At 42.0% G+C, this 15,351-nt stretch overlaps 1 protein-coding gene across 2 annotated transcripts in view; it reads left to right on the top strand.

Annotated features, from left to right (window-relative positions):
• Positions 1 to 243: 243 nt before the first annotated feature.
• Positions 244 to 15,351, top strand: part of tspan18b (tetraspanin 18b) — a 33,081-nt gene continuing 17,973 nt past the window's right edge. Inside the window, exon 1 of one of the 2 annotated variants that reach the window (XM_022192951.2) lies at positions 244 to 337. The gene's annotated coding sequence lies outside the window, so the exon portion shown is untranslated. The other variant, XM_022192950.2, reaches the window with a different exon arrangement.

The raw sequence follows: 15,351 nt of genomic DNA, 5'->3' as shown, positions 1-15,351 counted from the left end.
AATCTTTAAAAATATGTAACACTTAACATCCTGATATTAAAACAACAGTGTGACATTTTGGGGAAATGAGTTAAATCACATCCACACTCATATTTGCTTAGATTAGAATCCACTCCAATCCACAGTGCAAATGAAGAAACAGCCAAAAAAAACCCCAGCTCATTCTAAAAGGTAAATCACGTGTTGAGTGCATGTGTTGTGCTGTAGTGAGTTGTTGTTTACCACTTCTAATAATCCAAGAGCGACAATAGTGGAAGGGAAGGTAAACCGGAGGCGTGTATGAGAGAGTCTCCGCCCTCCGGAGCAGACCAGGCTGCAGGATGAGGCGCTCCGCTCTGTGAGTTCACCAAACTGTTTGCATACCAATCTGCCCGCAACACTGCATGCTCGGCTAAATAGGGCTCGCACAAAGTCGGAGAGGTGGATTTTATTTAGTTGGACGCTGCTGGGTTCACAGTTCAGCCCATTAGACATTCTACCCGCTCGGTGTTTGTTATTTTCTACCTGAATACATTCACCCAGGCGGCGCAGATCGGCTCTTTCAGAAACATTTCCCCAGCTCGACACAGCCAGAGGTTTCGGCACTGAGCTGCGCTTTGAGGTAAAGAAACGTGTCTCCAACTTGAATGTTGTAGTGTTGAAATGAAATCTGAATAATGTCAGCGTGAAACCTTCGCTTGTTTTCGTGTCTGGCTCGGATTTGTTATTTACTACAGCGTGTCCAACAACCCAAACGTTGTGCGCAATGTTTGATTTCTGCTTTGGCTACTTTTTTTGCAGCAAGTTTATCCTCAGAAGAGCTCCAATGACAGTATTAATGTCTCTACAGATAGGTGAAATTAATTGGAGTCGTCTTGATGATTGTTTAAGTTGATGTTAGACCTTGTATTCTTGCGTTATCCTCAGGTCAGGTCTCCCTAAGGAAAAGAAGATTCAGTGCGCAATACATCACCACCATTCTTTTAAATGAAAGTGGTTTAATGTGCAGTTTTTTTTTTATTATTTAATGTTTTTATGAGAAATCTGACAGCCGGGGAGATGCATGTCAGTCTCCAAGCTGGCACCCTTCCCACGGGGATCCAGCCAAAAACTGAGGAGTCCGTCTGCGGAGATGTATGGGGTCACCAGATGGGGCGTCTCTGACGGAGCTACCTTTTGCTGTAGGGCAGGAGTTCACTGTCAGATTGCATTAATCAGAGGGATGCATCATCCAAAAAAACACCTCATGCTTGTCTCAGTCTGTCAGATCTCAGACATGACACATCCAGTGACTCTGAAAAGGAGAAGTCAATACGTCTTCAGCAGTCACATGCTTTAATACAAAGTACCAAGCATGTGACTTAGTTAACTTTACTGCTGCTCCAGTTGGACATCAGCAAAAAAAGTAAAGTTTTTACTCTCACAGAGCAAATATGCAGGCAGAGTGACACCTGGGAACGGGGGTTATAATCAGATTTTGCCTGAGGAGATTGGTTCCAAGGGACCCATTAACACCCAGCAGTGTCCAGGTGAGTGTGCTCTGCTGGATTGTCTTGCCTCCAGTTAAAGTCCCAACCGGCCCTCCGTCTCCTCGAGGCTGCTACAGCGCGTCAGGAGACAGGAGAATCATATCACACCACACCAGCTTGCACTGACAAATCAGCTTCTGTCACGATTAATGAGCTGTGCCACTTTCCTGCTGCATCACGTAAAGATTTCTCCTTCCTCCGCTGTCTGCTCTTTGTTCCAGCCTCTTTATTTTCTTTATTATCACTATTCCTCCCCCCCCAAAATCCAAATGACGGGGGCGTTGGTGGAGAGAGGGAGAGAAGCTCGCAAACTGGAAACAGAGATGTGTTTGTTCACCATGTTGCGGGTGAACATTTGCCTTGTCCAAAAAAAAAGACAGAGAGAGGGAGAGAAAAGAAACAGTAGTATTGATGCTCTTGGAGCAGCTGCCAACACGGATGACTAAACTCTGCCTGAAGCCTCTCTCTCTTTCAGCTTGATTCACATGAGTGTTGGGAAATAGAAATTGTTTTTTTGCACAGTGATGATTTCAGGATAAATCCAAATGCCGGCAACACGGTTTGTAAACCTACGGTGTAATTTATACAGGGAATAAAGGTTAGGAACAGCAATGCATTTGGTTTCCTCGGTGGACTGCAGAGGATAGCAATTAAACGGGAGCATGTTTGAGTCGATTCAAATCTCCACCAAGGGAAGCTTGTATTTATTCCACCTACAGACGCAGAACACCTGGTGTGAGACTTGCTACTGGTGATCATTTTAATAGTGCCTCTGATAATGTGTTGCTCTTAATCACACGTTTATAGTGCCAGCTATGAAACGGCAAAAAACACATTAGTAGGAAATAAAGCAGGAAGACAGACAGATAAAGGGTGGTGAGTTCACTTCTCCTGTGTCTTGGCGGAGAGGAGAAAGTGTGAATTGTAGTGTGTGGCAGCTCCTGCTGAGAGACGGGGTGACTGACTTGATGCCGCCTGGCCTGGCAGAGCATCGCTCATTAAAGGCCTGAAATTAATCAGTCTGCGGTTCCACATGGTTGGGTGCCTCCGATTTCAGTTTCTTTTTCCGCTCTCACTCACACTTTCGCTGCTTTTCTCCTTCCTTAATACCAGCTGATGTGCATGTAAATGAGGCTGCTGCCTTTTTGGCCCCTCATTTGATCACTTGGCCCTGAGTTTACATCTCTGATTCAGCCTCCCTTACCCCAACCTCCTTTCACCTTTTTCTATCAGTCTGCCTCTGTATCATCTCATCTGTTAGTCTTTCTTCCTCCTGCCCCCGTCCGCTCCCATCTCCCCTTTCTTCGTTCTGTCCTCATCCAGCCTGCAAAGCACGTCTGTATCCATATCGATGAGTTCAGAGCAGCGAAGGCGCCGGGAAAACGAGGCCGGGTCATCACTCTACACTCGCTTCCCCCCCGTATGAGCCCCACAACAGCAGCAGCGGTCCGAAGAGAGCCCGGAACTAAATGGAGTATCTATTGGCTCAATGAGAAAATTGCTTTTTTCGATTGCTAGAGGACCCTTCATTTAATGTGTGTGATGCAGAGGCCTCTGCCTGTAATGGGTTCAGCATCTTTGTTGTCAGGAGACATGAGAAAATGAAATTTGCTTTTCAGCTGGCAGAAATAATTTACTTTCTGAAAGGTATATATTTCATCAGCTGTTTAAAAGCCGTGAAGGTGTGTGTTACTGCACAGTGTTACGTGAGCGCTGTATGTCCAACCAGTGTGGTTTGATGCCATCTGTGGAGGGCAGGGTGTTTTTTTTTCTGCTGAAAGTTGTGCTGCCATATAAAGCTCTCTAGTTTGACACCTGTCGAAAAATGGATTTACAGTTGTTCGCTGTGGTGTAGGCACTCGGCCTACGCAGACCAGCTGACAAGCATCTCCCCAAAAATAAAACCACATCTTGAGATTTAGTGTTTTATATAGTGCAGAACTCATTTTACCCTTGGTTGAGGTAAAACAGTCAGTAAAAGTGCAATAGAATCAGGCTTATGACATAAATGAAAGGTTCAGACAGAAACATCAGAGCTGTTTCGATCACAGTTTGCTGCTGCTGCTGCCGATGATGCTGCTGATGATTATGATGATGGACCTTGTTGAGATTGAGAACCGTATGAAGTCAGCAGTAGGTTATTTTTCCCCTTTTTCAACAACGTCATCTCACAGAGGCACCACTAATGCTGCTCTTTGTTGCTCTGTCTTCGTGAATGAAGGGACGAAGTATGGCCTGAAAATGGTCTCATAATCAGGAGTAGGACAAGTCTGATCTTTTAATCATTGCTCTGAGGTTACTGTGGGGAAAATCCAGTAATTAAAACATGGTGTGACCTGATCTCATACGATACAATCCTTTTAAGTATTGCAGTGATGCTGTTAGAGGTGACAACAACGCGGAAATTATAGCAATACATGAACACATGGTAAATTGTGACAAAATTTTAAGTAGATATGGCAGTTTTCATGAATTTATTAATGTGCAGTATTTTTAATTATCATAGCTTCTCCTATGAAGACATGTTTCTTCTATAATACAACTGTCTTGTGATGTATTCTCTTTGATAATCTGTTTATGAGCCAGCGTTCAGTTTGGGTTACATCATAGGAGTGTAGTTGTTGGACTTTTCTAGATCCAAGCACAACCATACCCTATAGTATTAGAAATTGTTGGTTTATAATTGCTTTAGCGGAATGTGGCCTAAAAATCTAAGTTACCATGTTATCTGTGGCAGGAGTCTCGTTCAACCATTGTATCAAGTCTAAACTCCATGTTAGATTAACATTTAGTCACATTCCTGCGGGATTCACACATCCATGCATTCCTTTGTCCTCTTTGCGTGTCTCCATATGGGCCAGGAAGCTGTGAGTGACCTAAACGTGGGGCAGCTGGCGGCCCCCAGAGTTGGGAGCAGGAAGCTGAGGGGCCTCTCTTCCTTTTTATCGGGAGGAAGCAGGACGGCTGTTTGTGCTCAGCCCAAGAATTCTTTGTGCTTATCTTGCATTCACCCTATTTCCCTCAATAATGGCTGTGCTGAGCAGGTAATGAGGTAAAAGGTATGTATTAGACAAGCTGGGCTCTGGAGATAGCGGCTCTCCAATAGGCTTACGGCTTGATAGGCTCTTAGATGAGGCTGCTCTCGACCCCGTCTCAGGATGTTCGTATCTGTCTCGAAGCCCCCACCCTCAGTCATCTTTCCCTCTGCATAATGTTTTTCAGAACTAATAAACCATTTTACTCAGGTGTCCATTAAGGACTACCGGCGAGGACCCGCTGGTCATTACACAGAGCAGGCACACTCGGTAAATCCCCGCGCTTTTGCCGGGAGGCTTTCTTTATCACCTTGTGCTCTTTTCATCCCCCAGATGTAGTCAAAGCTCAGAGAGGGGCTTATGCTGGCCAGGAGCTGGCTATGTGACACGGGGCTAACTTGTGGGGAGATTACTTGCCTGGCTTCAGAGAGAGCCGAGCACAACTCTGATATGCCGAATGATGCTGAAGTTGGAGCACGCTGCTGCAGAAGATACAGCAGAGAGACGTGTGTGTGTGTGTGTGTGTGTGTGTGTGTGTGTGTGTGTGTGTGTGTGTGTGTGTGTGTGTGTGTGTGTGTGTGTGTGTGTGTGTGTGTGTGTGTGTGTGTGTGTGTGTGTGTGTGTGTGTGTGTGTGTGTGTGTGTGTGTGTGTGTGTGTGTGTGTCGGAGGCATTTGTTTTTTGTTTGCAGGATGAACAAACAGTTCTTTGGCTAAGTTCACACCCCAGTGCTGGGTTGACTCACATTGGGCTCAGTGTTGGCTCACTGGTCTTGAGGAAGCTGGGTGCTAATCAAGTAGCACCAGGGAGGAAGAGCTCATTTTATGGCTGTGTGATTCTTTTCCACACTGGCTGACTAACACTGGAGCTTTTTACTATAGATAATTTTGCATAAATTACTTGGCTCTTGTCACGAGTTTTGATAAAGCTTCGGCGTTCACATGATTCATTTATCAGCACAAATGGAGGATTGTAAACTGCTTATGAATCAACAAAAATGGAAGATGTGTTGCATAAAGAATAACACTGTTGTTGTATTATTCAGAGTGAATACGCTGCATTTTAACACTCAGCCATGCTTCTCTGTTTGCAGAATGCTACTAGGCTTCAAGTGTTCACCTCAGTCACACTGTTGTCTTACAGACATCCTTCAGCATTTATTTCTGTGAAATAACTCAAAATGATTAAAAGTTTCCCCCTGTAAGTTATTTAGATTTTTTTTTAATAAATGGACTTTTATGGTTCTCAATTTTTTTTTTTAAACAAAATCTCCTAATATTATCACCTCCAAGCTTTGTAGTTGTGTGTGGTTTTAATGGCGAATTAAATCTATTCAGGTTCTGGTCTGTTGGTCAGACAAAACAAGCCTGCAACCTTTGGCTTTAGGAAATTGAGATCATTATTCTTCACTGTTTTCTGGCATTTTATAGACAAAATAATTAGACAATTAATTGAGCAGCCCTAGTGCTCATCAGCAGTGTTTGGGTAGCAGCAACACTTTCCTCTGCACAGATCTTCAGAGACATTTTACTTTTGCAGACGGACTGATGGGGAGACACACCACTGGGCACGAACCATTTGCCCTTCTTTTGGGGCCACTGTTCCACTGCTCTTTGGCTGCTTTTCGAGGATGGTACTGTGCGCAGGGCTCAGTTCAGATCTGTTTTTACAGCCTCTCCCTGTGACTCATTGGGCCTAATGGTTCTCTCGTCTCCTGACTCAGGCATTTTTCTGATGAAATGGGACTCTCTCCCAGCTTCTGGTCTTTCTCTTTTTCTGTTGCCTCAGCCACAACTGTGTCCCTCTTCTCCTCCCCTCTCTCCCCTCTCTATCTTTCTATATTCCCAGGTTCACCTCCCCGAGTGATCTTTCCATCCAAGATTCTAGAATAAGACGATATAGCGTTGCAAGAAGATCATTTAGTCATCAGAGGCTTTTATGATGTGCCCTATTTTATTACATATTCAGCGCTGTGTTTTTATTTCCTCTGCCTACAGGGGATCTAAGCCCCTGTAAATATCCTGTTTATTTTTAATCACCGACGATGGGCTACACAGTATAATGTGATTTGATAATTGTTGTTCACAAACACAAACACGCTTGCTCTCGTCACAAATTGATTTGGTAATTTGGAGTGCACAAATTGTTGTAGGGATGGACAGTAGGTTGTTAATGATGACCCACATAATTAGGCCATTATCATTGTAAACAAATTAAATGCATGTCCGAGCTCGATGTTAAATCATTAACTCACTTTCTCAAAACATTCAGATTATGATTGGAAGTCGGGATAGGAGGCAAAGAGTGTGCAGTAACATCAGATATATTATAGACGGGGGGAGGACAGTTGGTTGGTGTACACAGAATGACGTAGTCTTGTTTGCTGTCGCGGCTTTTCCACTGTGACTGAATTATAGAGTACCTCTAAGAGATTTATTTTCAGCATGATTTGGGTTTGCATCCCAGTCTGTTAATAACACTTTGCTGTCCCAGTCTGTGATAACCGAACAAAACCTCAAGTATACAAACATGAATGCACATGCAGCTCTCCCACACACACCCTTGCAGCCTGGGTTCTGCTCGTAAAACTCGACTGCGTATGTTGTCCCTTTGTATTTACTGCATATGGGTCTCATATCCACTCGAATCTGGGCTAAATGTTTTGCATTTAAATAGCAAACACGGCGTCGAAAAAAACCTGAGCTACGCAGAGGTTTCTTTCTTTTAACTTGGAAGTGAACGTTGTAAACTTCAGAAGATGTAACTGGGCTAATGTGATTCTCTTTTTGCAAACTAATTATGTGCATTTGTATTCACATACGATGCCAACATGGAAGTAGGTACCTTTTGAAAAGGCCCTGCGATTTCTTTCCTCAAGGCTGGCTGCTTTTTGATGCCTTTGAAGCCCACACACCTTGTCCACAACGCTGCTCCCTGCAGCTCCGGTGGGACAACAGCGATGTTATAGTCCCTCCCACAGGGTGAGGCTTGCCACAGGTCTATTAGACACATGGGCTCCTTGTCAGCCTCCACAGCATCAAGGGGACAGATCAGTGTTTGATTAAAAAAATCCACAGCGGGTTACAACATCTACCTGGGGAAACTTGAGGGGCAGGGCTAATGATCCCTCTCCTGCCGGGACCACAAGGGTCTCAGATAGATGCTTGTATTTCACCTCGACTTGTTAAAGAACAGGAACTGAACGTCTTTAGAGCTTATAAACTGGTAGCAGCGCAGGTGTGGGCCATCTGTCTTTATTGTTTTCTGTTTACATTTCAAGCCTCTGCTGTGATTCCCTTCACTTGTGGGATAATGTTATCTCCCATCTTAAGAGTGTGAAGCAGGTGTGCCTTTTGCAGGGATTTCTGTGGGTTTTTCTTCAGCGTCGTCCTGTTTATTGCCCGTCGTCACACCGTTGGACCACATGTAGTTGAAAACTGGAACTCAAAGGGGCGCTGAACTGTTGTTCACAATGTAGCCGTAAAGCCAGTGCAGGTTGTTAAAGCCACCCGGCGTCCTCCGGCGATCCATAGCAGTTTATGTGAAGATTGCAGCGATGGTTCTTAGGCATCCTCCCTGCTGCTTTCCACCGTGATGAATTAACTCGCCTGCACAGCTTCTTCATGTCTTACGGAATACTAGGATTTGCCTTTTAACAGGAAATCAAATGTACATGTTGTAGTCGGTTATTTTTGCTCCTCAAAGGGAGAAACAATTAGACAGAAAAGACGGAGCCCCTCACAGTCTCATGATTTTTTGATGGCGCTTTATGAAATTTTTAACCCGCTGCCACTTTAAAAGCACGGTACTCAAGACAGCATTCATGGGTCACCGCGCTAAAACACGGCCTCTGTCCTTTGGGCAAACAGTCGGTCAATACCAGCTGATGTGTTACAGCCACGAGCAAACCACACCATTAGCGTGGAGGGAATGTGCTGCATTTAATAAAGCCAATGGTTCTTGGAGCCACCACAAAGAATTCTTAAGAAACTCTGGAGCAAAAATAAATCTTTTTGAGTTATTTTCTTCACTGTTAAATTTCTTTACTAATAGTTATTAGGGTAAACACAGGCAAACCATGAAGCGTAATTTCTTTTTTCCTTAATCCGCAACTCGCTGCATCTTCTTTTTCTTTGAAGCTTAGGGGGGAAAGGAGAATCCTCTGAATAGGAAAGCTAGCCAGTGTTTAACCATTTGAAGTATATTAAAGGAGTTTGATATTTTCATGAAAATGTGCTCCAACATTTCCAACACACAAGTCCCAGGATCACCTTCACATGTGTTTGTGAGAGATAGCACAGGCACAGCAGGTGTCTCCAGAATGTAAAATTAAATTGGCTGGAGTGCTCATTGATTTAAGTGTTCAAAAAAGACGAGGGTACAGACGCTCAGAGAGGTTATTTTCAGTGGAGCATCAGGTGATCTTGGCGTGCTTCCCACTGATTTGTCACCTGTTCCGTGTCAGGATGACAGGCCAGCCGCAAAGTCGTCCAAAGTAATCTTGACCACCTGGTGGTGACGCTCAAAAGTGTGAAGTGTTTGAGGAGAAAACAGACAGCTCAGGCAATCCTCCAAGAGTCTGCACCCCGGAGAAATGGGCCCAGATCATCTTTTCCGATAACACTTGGCAGGAGGCAGAGCCCATACGAAATGCTTCAGCGTCAATATTGAAGCCAAAGTAATTTTGTGGGTGTCTCTGAAAACCTCTGGATCTGTAGAGGGTCTTTTGGCTTTATCCATGAAGCCATTCAGTAAAAAAAAAAAAACAACAACATCCATCTCTATGACTTTTGGTTTCCAACTGCTGCTTTAACTGGACAGATGACGAAACAGGATTTAACCACAATAAAACAGGTTTTAGTTCAATTTTACTTAAAATTTATCCCTGTCAGTAACCAGACATGATGTCATTTGATTTCACCTCATTAAAATGACACACAAAAGAAACAATGAAGCAGGAGAAATCCAAATTATCAAAACTACTTTTGCTTATCACTGCAGGCGGTTTGGAAATGGACGAGGCACTTTTTTTATTTAATAAGGAACAGATGTCTATCCATTCCTGACTCATAACATCTCTGAGTAAGCTTCCATACATTTGCCATATCTAGAGCAACCATGCAGTCTATACTGCGAGCTTTCAAAACACCCCCTTCAAATATTTGGCCGCCTCTTCGTGTTATTCTGTTGCTTTTGGCTCGAACTAAAGGTCTGTTGTGCTTCCAAGAAGCTTGAGACTTTGCAGACAGCTGGAGATTTAGAAAAGTTAAAAAGTAAAACCATTTAATATCTCCTGCTGCAACTGCATAGCTCATTATACTGAATATCATCTAGAATCTCCCTCTGCTTTGTTCATATCTTCACCATTTGGTGGCTGGCATCAACACTGAGTCTCATGCCGGGAAAATTAATGAGTTGCGTTTAATCTTTGTTGTGTAGCCTCGTATGTTGTTTGCAATTGTGTCTGGATTTTTTTTTTTATATACAGACAATATAAAAGTCCTCCTGGAATCCTGGATGCCTGTTTGCTTTTTACATAGGCTTTTAACAATTTGTAGCATTAATTTGTGGCAAATTGATGAATGCTGAACTTCCTCTATAAATTATATAAAATGCTTAACAGTTCCTCTGCTTCAACTCACAGGGCGGCTGTCAGACATGTTTTTTGTAGTTCTTTGCATTTTAAAACGCAAGTCATGAGCAAATGTTTAAGTAAGCAGAAGGAGCGTAATGTGTTTTGCATAAATATCTCAGCTGTGGTCACTCCTGTGGTCCTCTTACGGAGGCTAAGAGCACTAAATGGGCTGTTTATTTATAACCGTAAGATTGTGGTGTGCTGACGGAGATATGGTGCCCCGCTGAAGCTGCAGTGCACGCTCGGGCACATTACTCACAATTTCATCACTACCCCCAATTAATACTCAAGACAGCATCAGCAGCATCTGCTCAAGCAAAGCAACTGTCATCAGTTCCCTCGTTCAGTTGAGTAGAGAGAATTGGAAGTAAGTTCAGCCGGGGTGTTATTGCTATTCTGAACTTATCTGCTTGTGCCCCATGAGCAGGTTCACGGAGGAGCCTCTGCATTATAATTATGGCTGTTTTTTATGCAATTTAAGTCTTAAATCAAACTCAATCATGTTTGATAGGTTTGACCTCACCATGTTGCCTGTGTTTCTCTGACCGCATTCATCCTCATACAATTGTCTCAGATCCATCATGTTTTGTGGTGTAAATCTATTGACTTGTGTATCTTCAGGGACTTAATCTTGGACCGTCTCCAAGCAGCTCAGTTTCCATCCTCTCCCCTTTCCTCTGTCTCCCATAAATCAATGTGATGTAATTGCATAAACTCCCTTTCCCACAGCTCAGGACTGGAGGCAGAGTATTCTCAGGGAGAAAGTGTTTCAGCGTGGCCAGTTAACCGTAACCCCCAGATTCCCACAATTGTGATATGCCTGGCTTGTGAAAGTTTTTATTCCGGCCTTTAAATATCTGTGTTTGCAGAGTTTCTTTCACTGCTGCTGTTTGATGTTTTATGCATTGTTTCTCCAAGCAGCAGGGCCGTGGAAGTGAGCATAACTCACAACTGGTACCGACTGTTTACATCTGGCTAATACACTCTAAGCTCAGAAGATTAAATCTCATTTCGCTGAGTCCTTTTTGTGTTGAGCCAAGCATGATTTCTCCTGACGTCTCCCCGCTTGTGGCTCCCTCAGCCCATCGAAGGAATGTTTCTTAAAGCACTCCTGCATTTTCACGAGATTGAACCATGGAAAATGTCCAGCCCCCTTTTTCCACATTTCAGTCCCTTCCAGGCTTCCTCTTGGGACTCACTCAGTTGCAGGATATCTCCTCAAAGGATGTCTTTCAACTCTTTGTCCAGGGAGTATCGAGCTTAAAGTGAACCGATGTGGAAAGGAGTGTATCTGAAGGTTTTGCAGTCTTGCTCACATGGATTGAGGTTCTACTTCATCCTGGTTTCATCATTCCTCCACTGCTTCCGTAATCCTCCTTCTATCAGTCACACCCTGCTCTGCTGAAAAACACAAGTGATAAAACAGTTTTTTTTTTTTCTGCCACTCATGCTGAAACCCATTTTGGGCTATTTGGCCATTAGTGCAGTCATATCTGACAGCGTGAGAGACAAAAAGCATGAGTCCTTTTCCCTGCGCCATCTCTGTGATGTTGTGAGTTTGTCACAGCTTGTTACCTGCTGCTTGTTACCACAGCCGCCACATACAGGCTGACATGGATGGCGGATTCTGAGGGATTTGAGGTTCTTTGGCATATGTGCAGCTTTATGAGGAGGTCCCAGTGTGGAGCCTCTGTGCTGAGGAAATGATCCAGATGCAAAGCTTCTGGCTCTCATAACCCAGTGGGACACCTGCCCTGCTGCTCCTGTGCAGCTCCCTGCAAAATCCACAAAGACAGAGACTACCATCTCCCTCTGAGGAGGAATGCTGTCTTTACGTAATGTTGCATATTGATTTTCTATGCAGTGTGTACAGTATTTGTTTGCAGACTTTTGTTCTTGTACTACAATTCGGATTTAGGAATTTCAATGAAACTGAAGCACTACTTGCTCGAGTTAAACCATTTTTGACACTGTTTGTTGTCTCAGCTTTTTTAAATTCCCCTGAATGTAAACTCTTAAGAAAGCTAGTGTTATGCTTTCTGACAGTTTGAACCGTGTCTCTAAATGTGATAGTCCTCACGCTGACATTTACAACAAAAGACTCTTTTCATTTTCCCAACATGTCTTTGATGGATGGGAAAACCTGCTGAGAAACAAATACAACATTGTGTTTATCAGCAACAGAAAACTGCTGGGCCAAGCCACAATTTTAACCAGTTTTTTTGTTTTTTTCTGTACATGTTTTCGTCTTTAGATTATTGAGGTGCAGCACCACTGTTGCCTCTGTTAGTTACACGTTACTGTCCTGGAGCAAAGTACAAGTTAATGCTAATTGCCTCTTTGAGTTGAATATCTTGTGATTTGTTTACATATAGAGGATAATAAATTAGTCTGACCAGCTTTAGAGCTCAGTGAAGCCCAATTAGGGCCAAGAATCTGATTTCAGCATGCGCATAATTATTTCTGAGATCAAAACAGTATTGCCTGATGTATTTGAAGGTCTTTATATGCTAAATGTAAATGAAATTACAGACTGGTGTTGTGGCACCATGTATTTCTTAGAAATAAATTGACTTTTGGGTTGTTGACAAATTGGCTTTTTTTTATCTTTTTTTTTTTTTAGTTTTTTTGTCCAAATTAAGCAACAGGTTACTCCCTATTTTCTCTTGCTGCTCTTACCTTCACATGGTGAGTGAGATTGATGTAACAGTTGCAACAGTTAACGTCGCCATGATAAGGTGTAATCCAAACTGTCCCGATATCCTGCTGTCCTCCTTCAAGTTTGTTTACACTATTGTCTAGTAATGTGACCCACATGTTTGTGTATTAACAAGCGCTAACATATGTGCTTTGTTTCAGTTTTGGTTTCCCACCTTTGTTTTACCTTGTTTGAACACAACTTCAACAATTCTAGGCCTCAATCACACTAAACTAAGGATATGCACCAGTCATGGATAAACCATCACCTGATTTTAGAAAGATGTGTGAGCATAGCAGTCAGCCTCTCTGGGCGTGTTCACCAAGGTATGCAGTGTAAAACCATTAGCAATTGGAACCAGACCGAGGCTTTAAGATTTGGGGCAGATCTGATGTCGTAACTACTAGGCAATGATCCAAATGTCCCTCTTTGTTGGGATTTATACTTTATACTAATCTTAGTCGTGCCAAAGTTTTATTTTTTTTCTTTTGCACCACACAATGTGATGTTCAAACTGTTCCAAAGTGGCCACGGAGCAAATGCAGATTACCAAAAGTACAACATTACTGCAATGGCCCAGATTGTCAACCTTATGACCATTTTAGTAAAGAAGTTGTGCTTGTGGAGGAGTCTAAAATTGAGGCTTTCCACTGGCTTTAATTATGAAAATAAGTTGCATCTGGCCCATTTGCACAAACACTCTGTTTCCACTTCTTGTGTGTTTTCTGGTTTGTGAACTTTACCCAATTGTTTGTGTGCACACTGAACAGCTGTAAGGGACTTAAACTGACAGGAGGTCACAGCGAGGGCACATTATGGACATATCAGAATTACAGCTAATATTAAAGATAAAGGATAGTTCTTCTGCTGAGGACCTTGTGGTAATCATCAGAGCCACAACAGCTCAGAGCTAACAACAACTATAACCTACTGCTCTATGGCAAGATTTAAATGAAGTCTAGAAATGGCTTCCAGATGTGTTCGTAACACATGTTTAAGCAGCTACTTTAACTCATAGGACAACAGTGGCCCCATATATTTATATTTAATAACTTCTAGAAAATATCTGGCACAACACTACACTCTAAAAAGTAGGCCAGCATTCCTATACTCCAACTAATTCAAATTCATGGTTGCAAGGAGGAAAAATCCAAATTTTTGTTTTAAATAAAACCTGCAAATTATTTTTGATGGGTTGTGTTGACATAATTTCGGTAGTTGCATCAACTTAATGTTGTATGTAATTTCAACTCAGGTTTTTACATAAATTGGCTTCAAACTAAATGTCTCTTGTGCTAGCTTAATGAGATTGACTTGATTTGGTCATTTTTCTTCACCACTAGTTTGAGACTTCAAGTCGCCTTTCCTACCTGTTTAAAATGCTTTGACAATAAAGATGGCATGTAGAAGGACTCGTGAGTTGTCCAAGTACAACACAAAGAACCTTCTGAAGGGGAGATTTCTTAAGGCAGTATGGCCTTGGGAAATGCAGTTGTGCATTGAACACAATGCACAGCTGCATTTCAAGTACAAAAAAAAGAACTGTTCATTAAAAAAACTATTTTGTTGTTGAATGAATAGATTTCTTAACAAACGGCTAAAAACTGCCAAAGAAAATTTAATCATGGAAACCTAATTTTTTAAACAGTTGTCAGTGTTTAAAGTTGTGTTCAGAACCATGGCAATTATTGTACATATCCTTTCAAATAAATTGAAAAAAGCATGTTAAATCAACTCATTTTTTATGAGGAATGAACCTTTAAAATTGTGTTTATCCTACCAATTGTTAAGGAAGTGCTAATTAAAAATGACTGTTATTGTAAGGCCCTAACTTAGTAGAGTTTGTTGGTTGAATTCATTCATTCGAAGTTGCAACTTATGAAGATTGATGCAAACTATTAATTTACATGGTTGGATGTGAAGATCTGTTTTTAGAATTTTTGTTATGTTTTAGCACATAATACAGTTTGTTCCTAATAGATTCAAGCAAATCTCTAAATTGGGTGTAGCAGTATGCAAATGATCAGATACACTAATTGTTCTTCTAGTATCTTAACTACAACACTGTACTTGAAATTTATTGTTTACACTTAGTAGGAATGGGTCCACCTTGACATGTGACTGACAATTTGTCATTACTACAGCTGCATTTGAGCTGCAGAGAATAAATTGGCAACTGATTATAAAAATTATAATCAATAAATCATTTAAATATAAATGCCAAGTATTTTATTCTCAAACATACAATCTTTTATATTGTTAGGATGTCATAGTTCTTCTTTGCGATTCTCTTCAAAATTTGAAAGTTTAGATTTTATTTATCAGACCAAACGTTGCCTCGGGCATTAGGAAATTTAGAATTTTTTGCAATTTTCCAGCATTTTGTTCAGTAATTATTCTAGTAATTGACAAAATTATCAGCAAATCAATCAACAGAACAGTTATTTGTTGCAGCTCTAGTCATGACAAGAACATG

Source organism: Acanthochromis polyacanthus, chromosome 8, assembly GCF_021347895.1.
Source record: "Acanthochromis polyacanthus isolate Apoly-LR-REF ecotype Palm Island chromosome 8, KAUST_Apoly_ChrSc, whole genome shotgun sequence".
Lineage (NCBI taxonomy): Eukaryota > Metazoa > Chordata > Actinopteri > Pomacentridae > Acanthochromis > Acanthochromis polyacanthus.
This window is presented reverse-complemented; position numbering and strand designations above follow the sequence as displayed.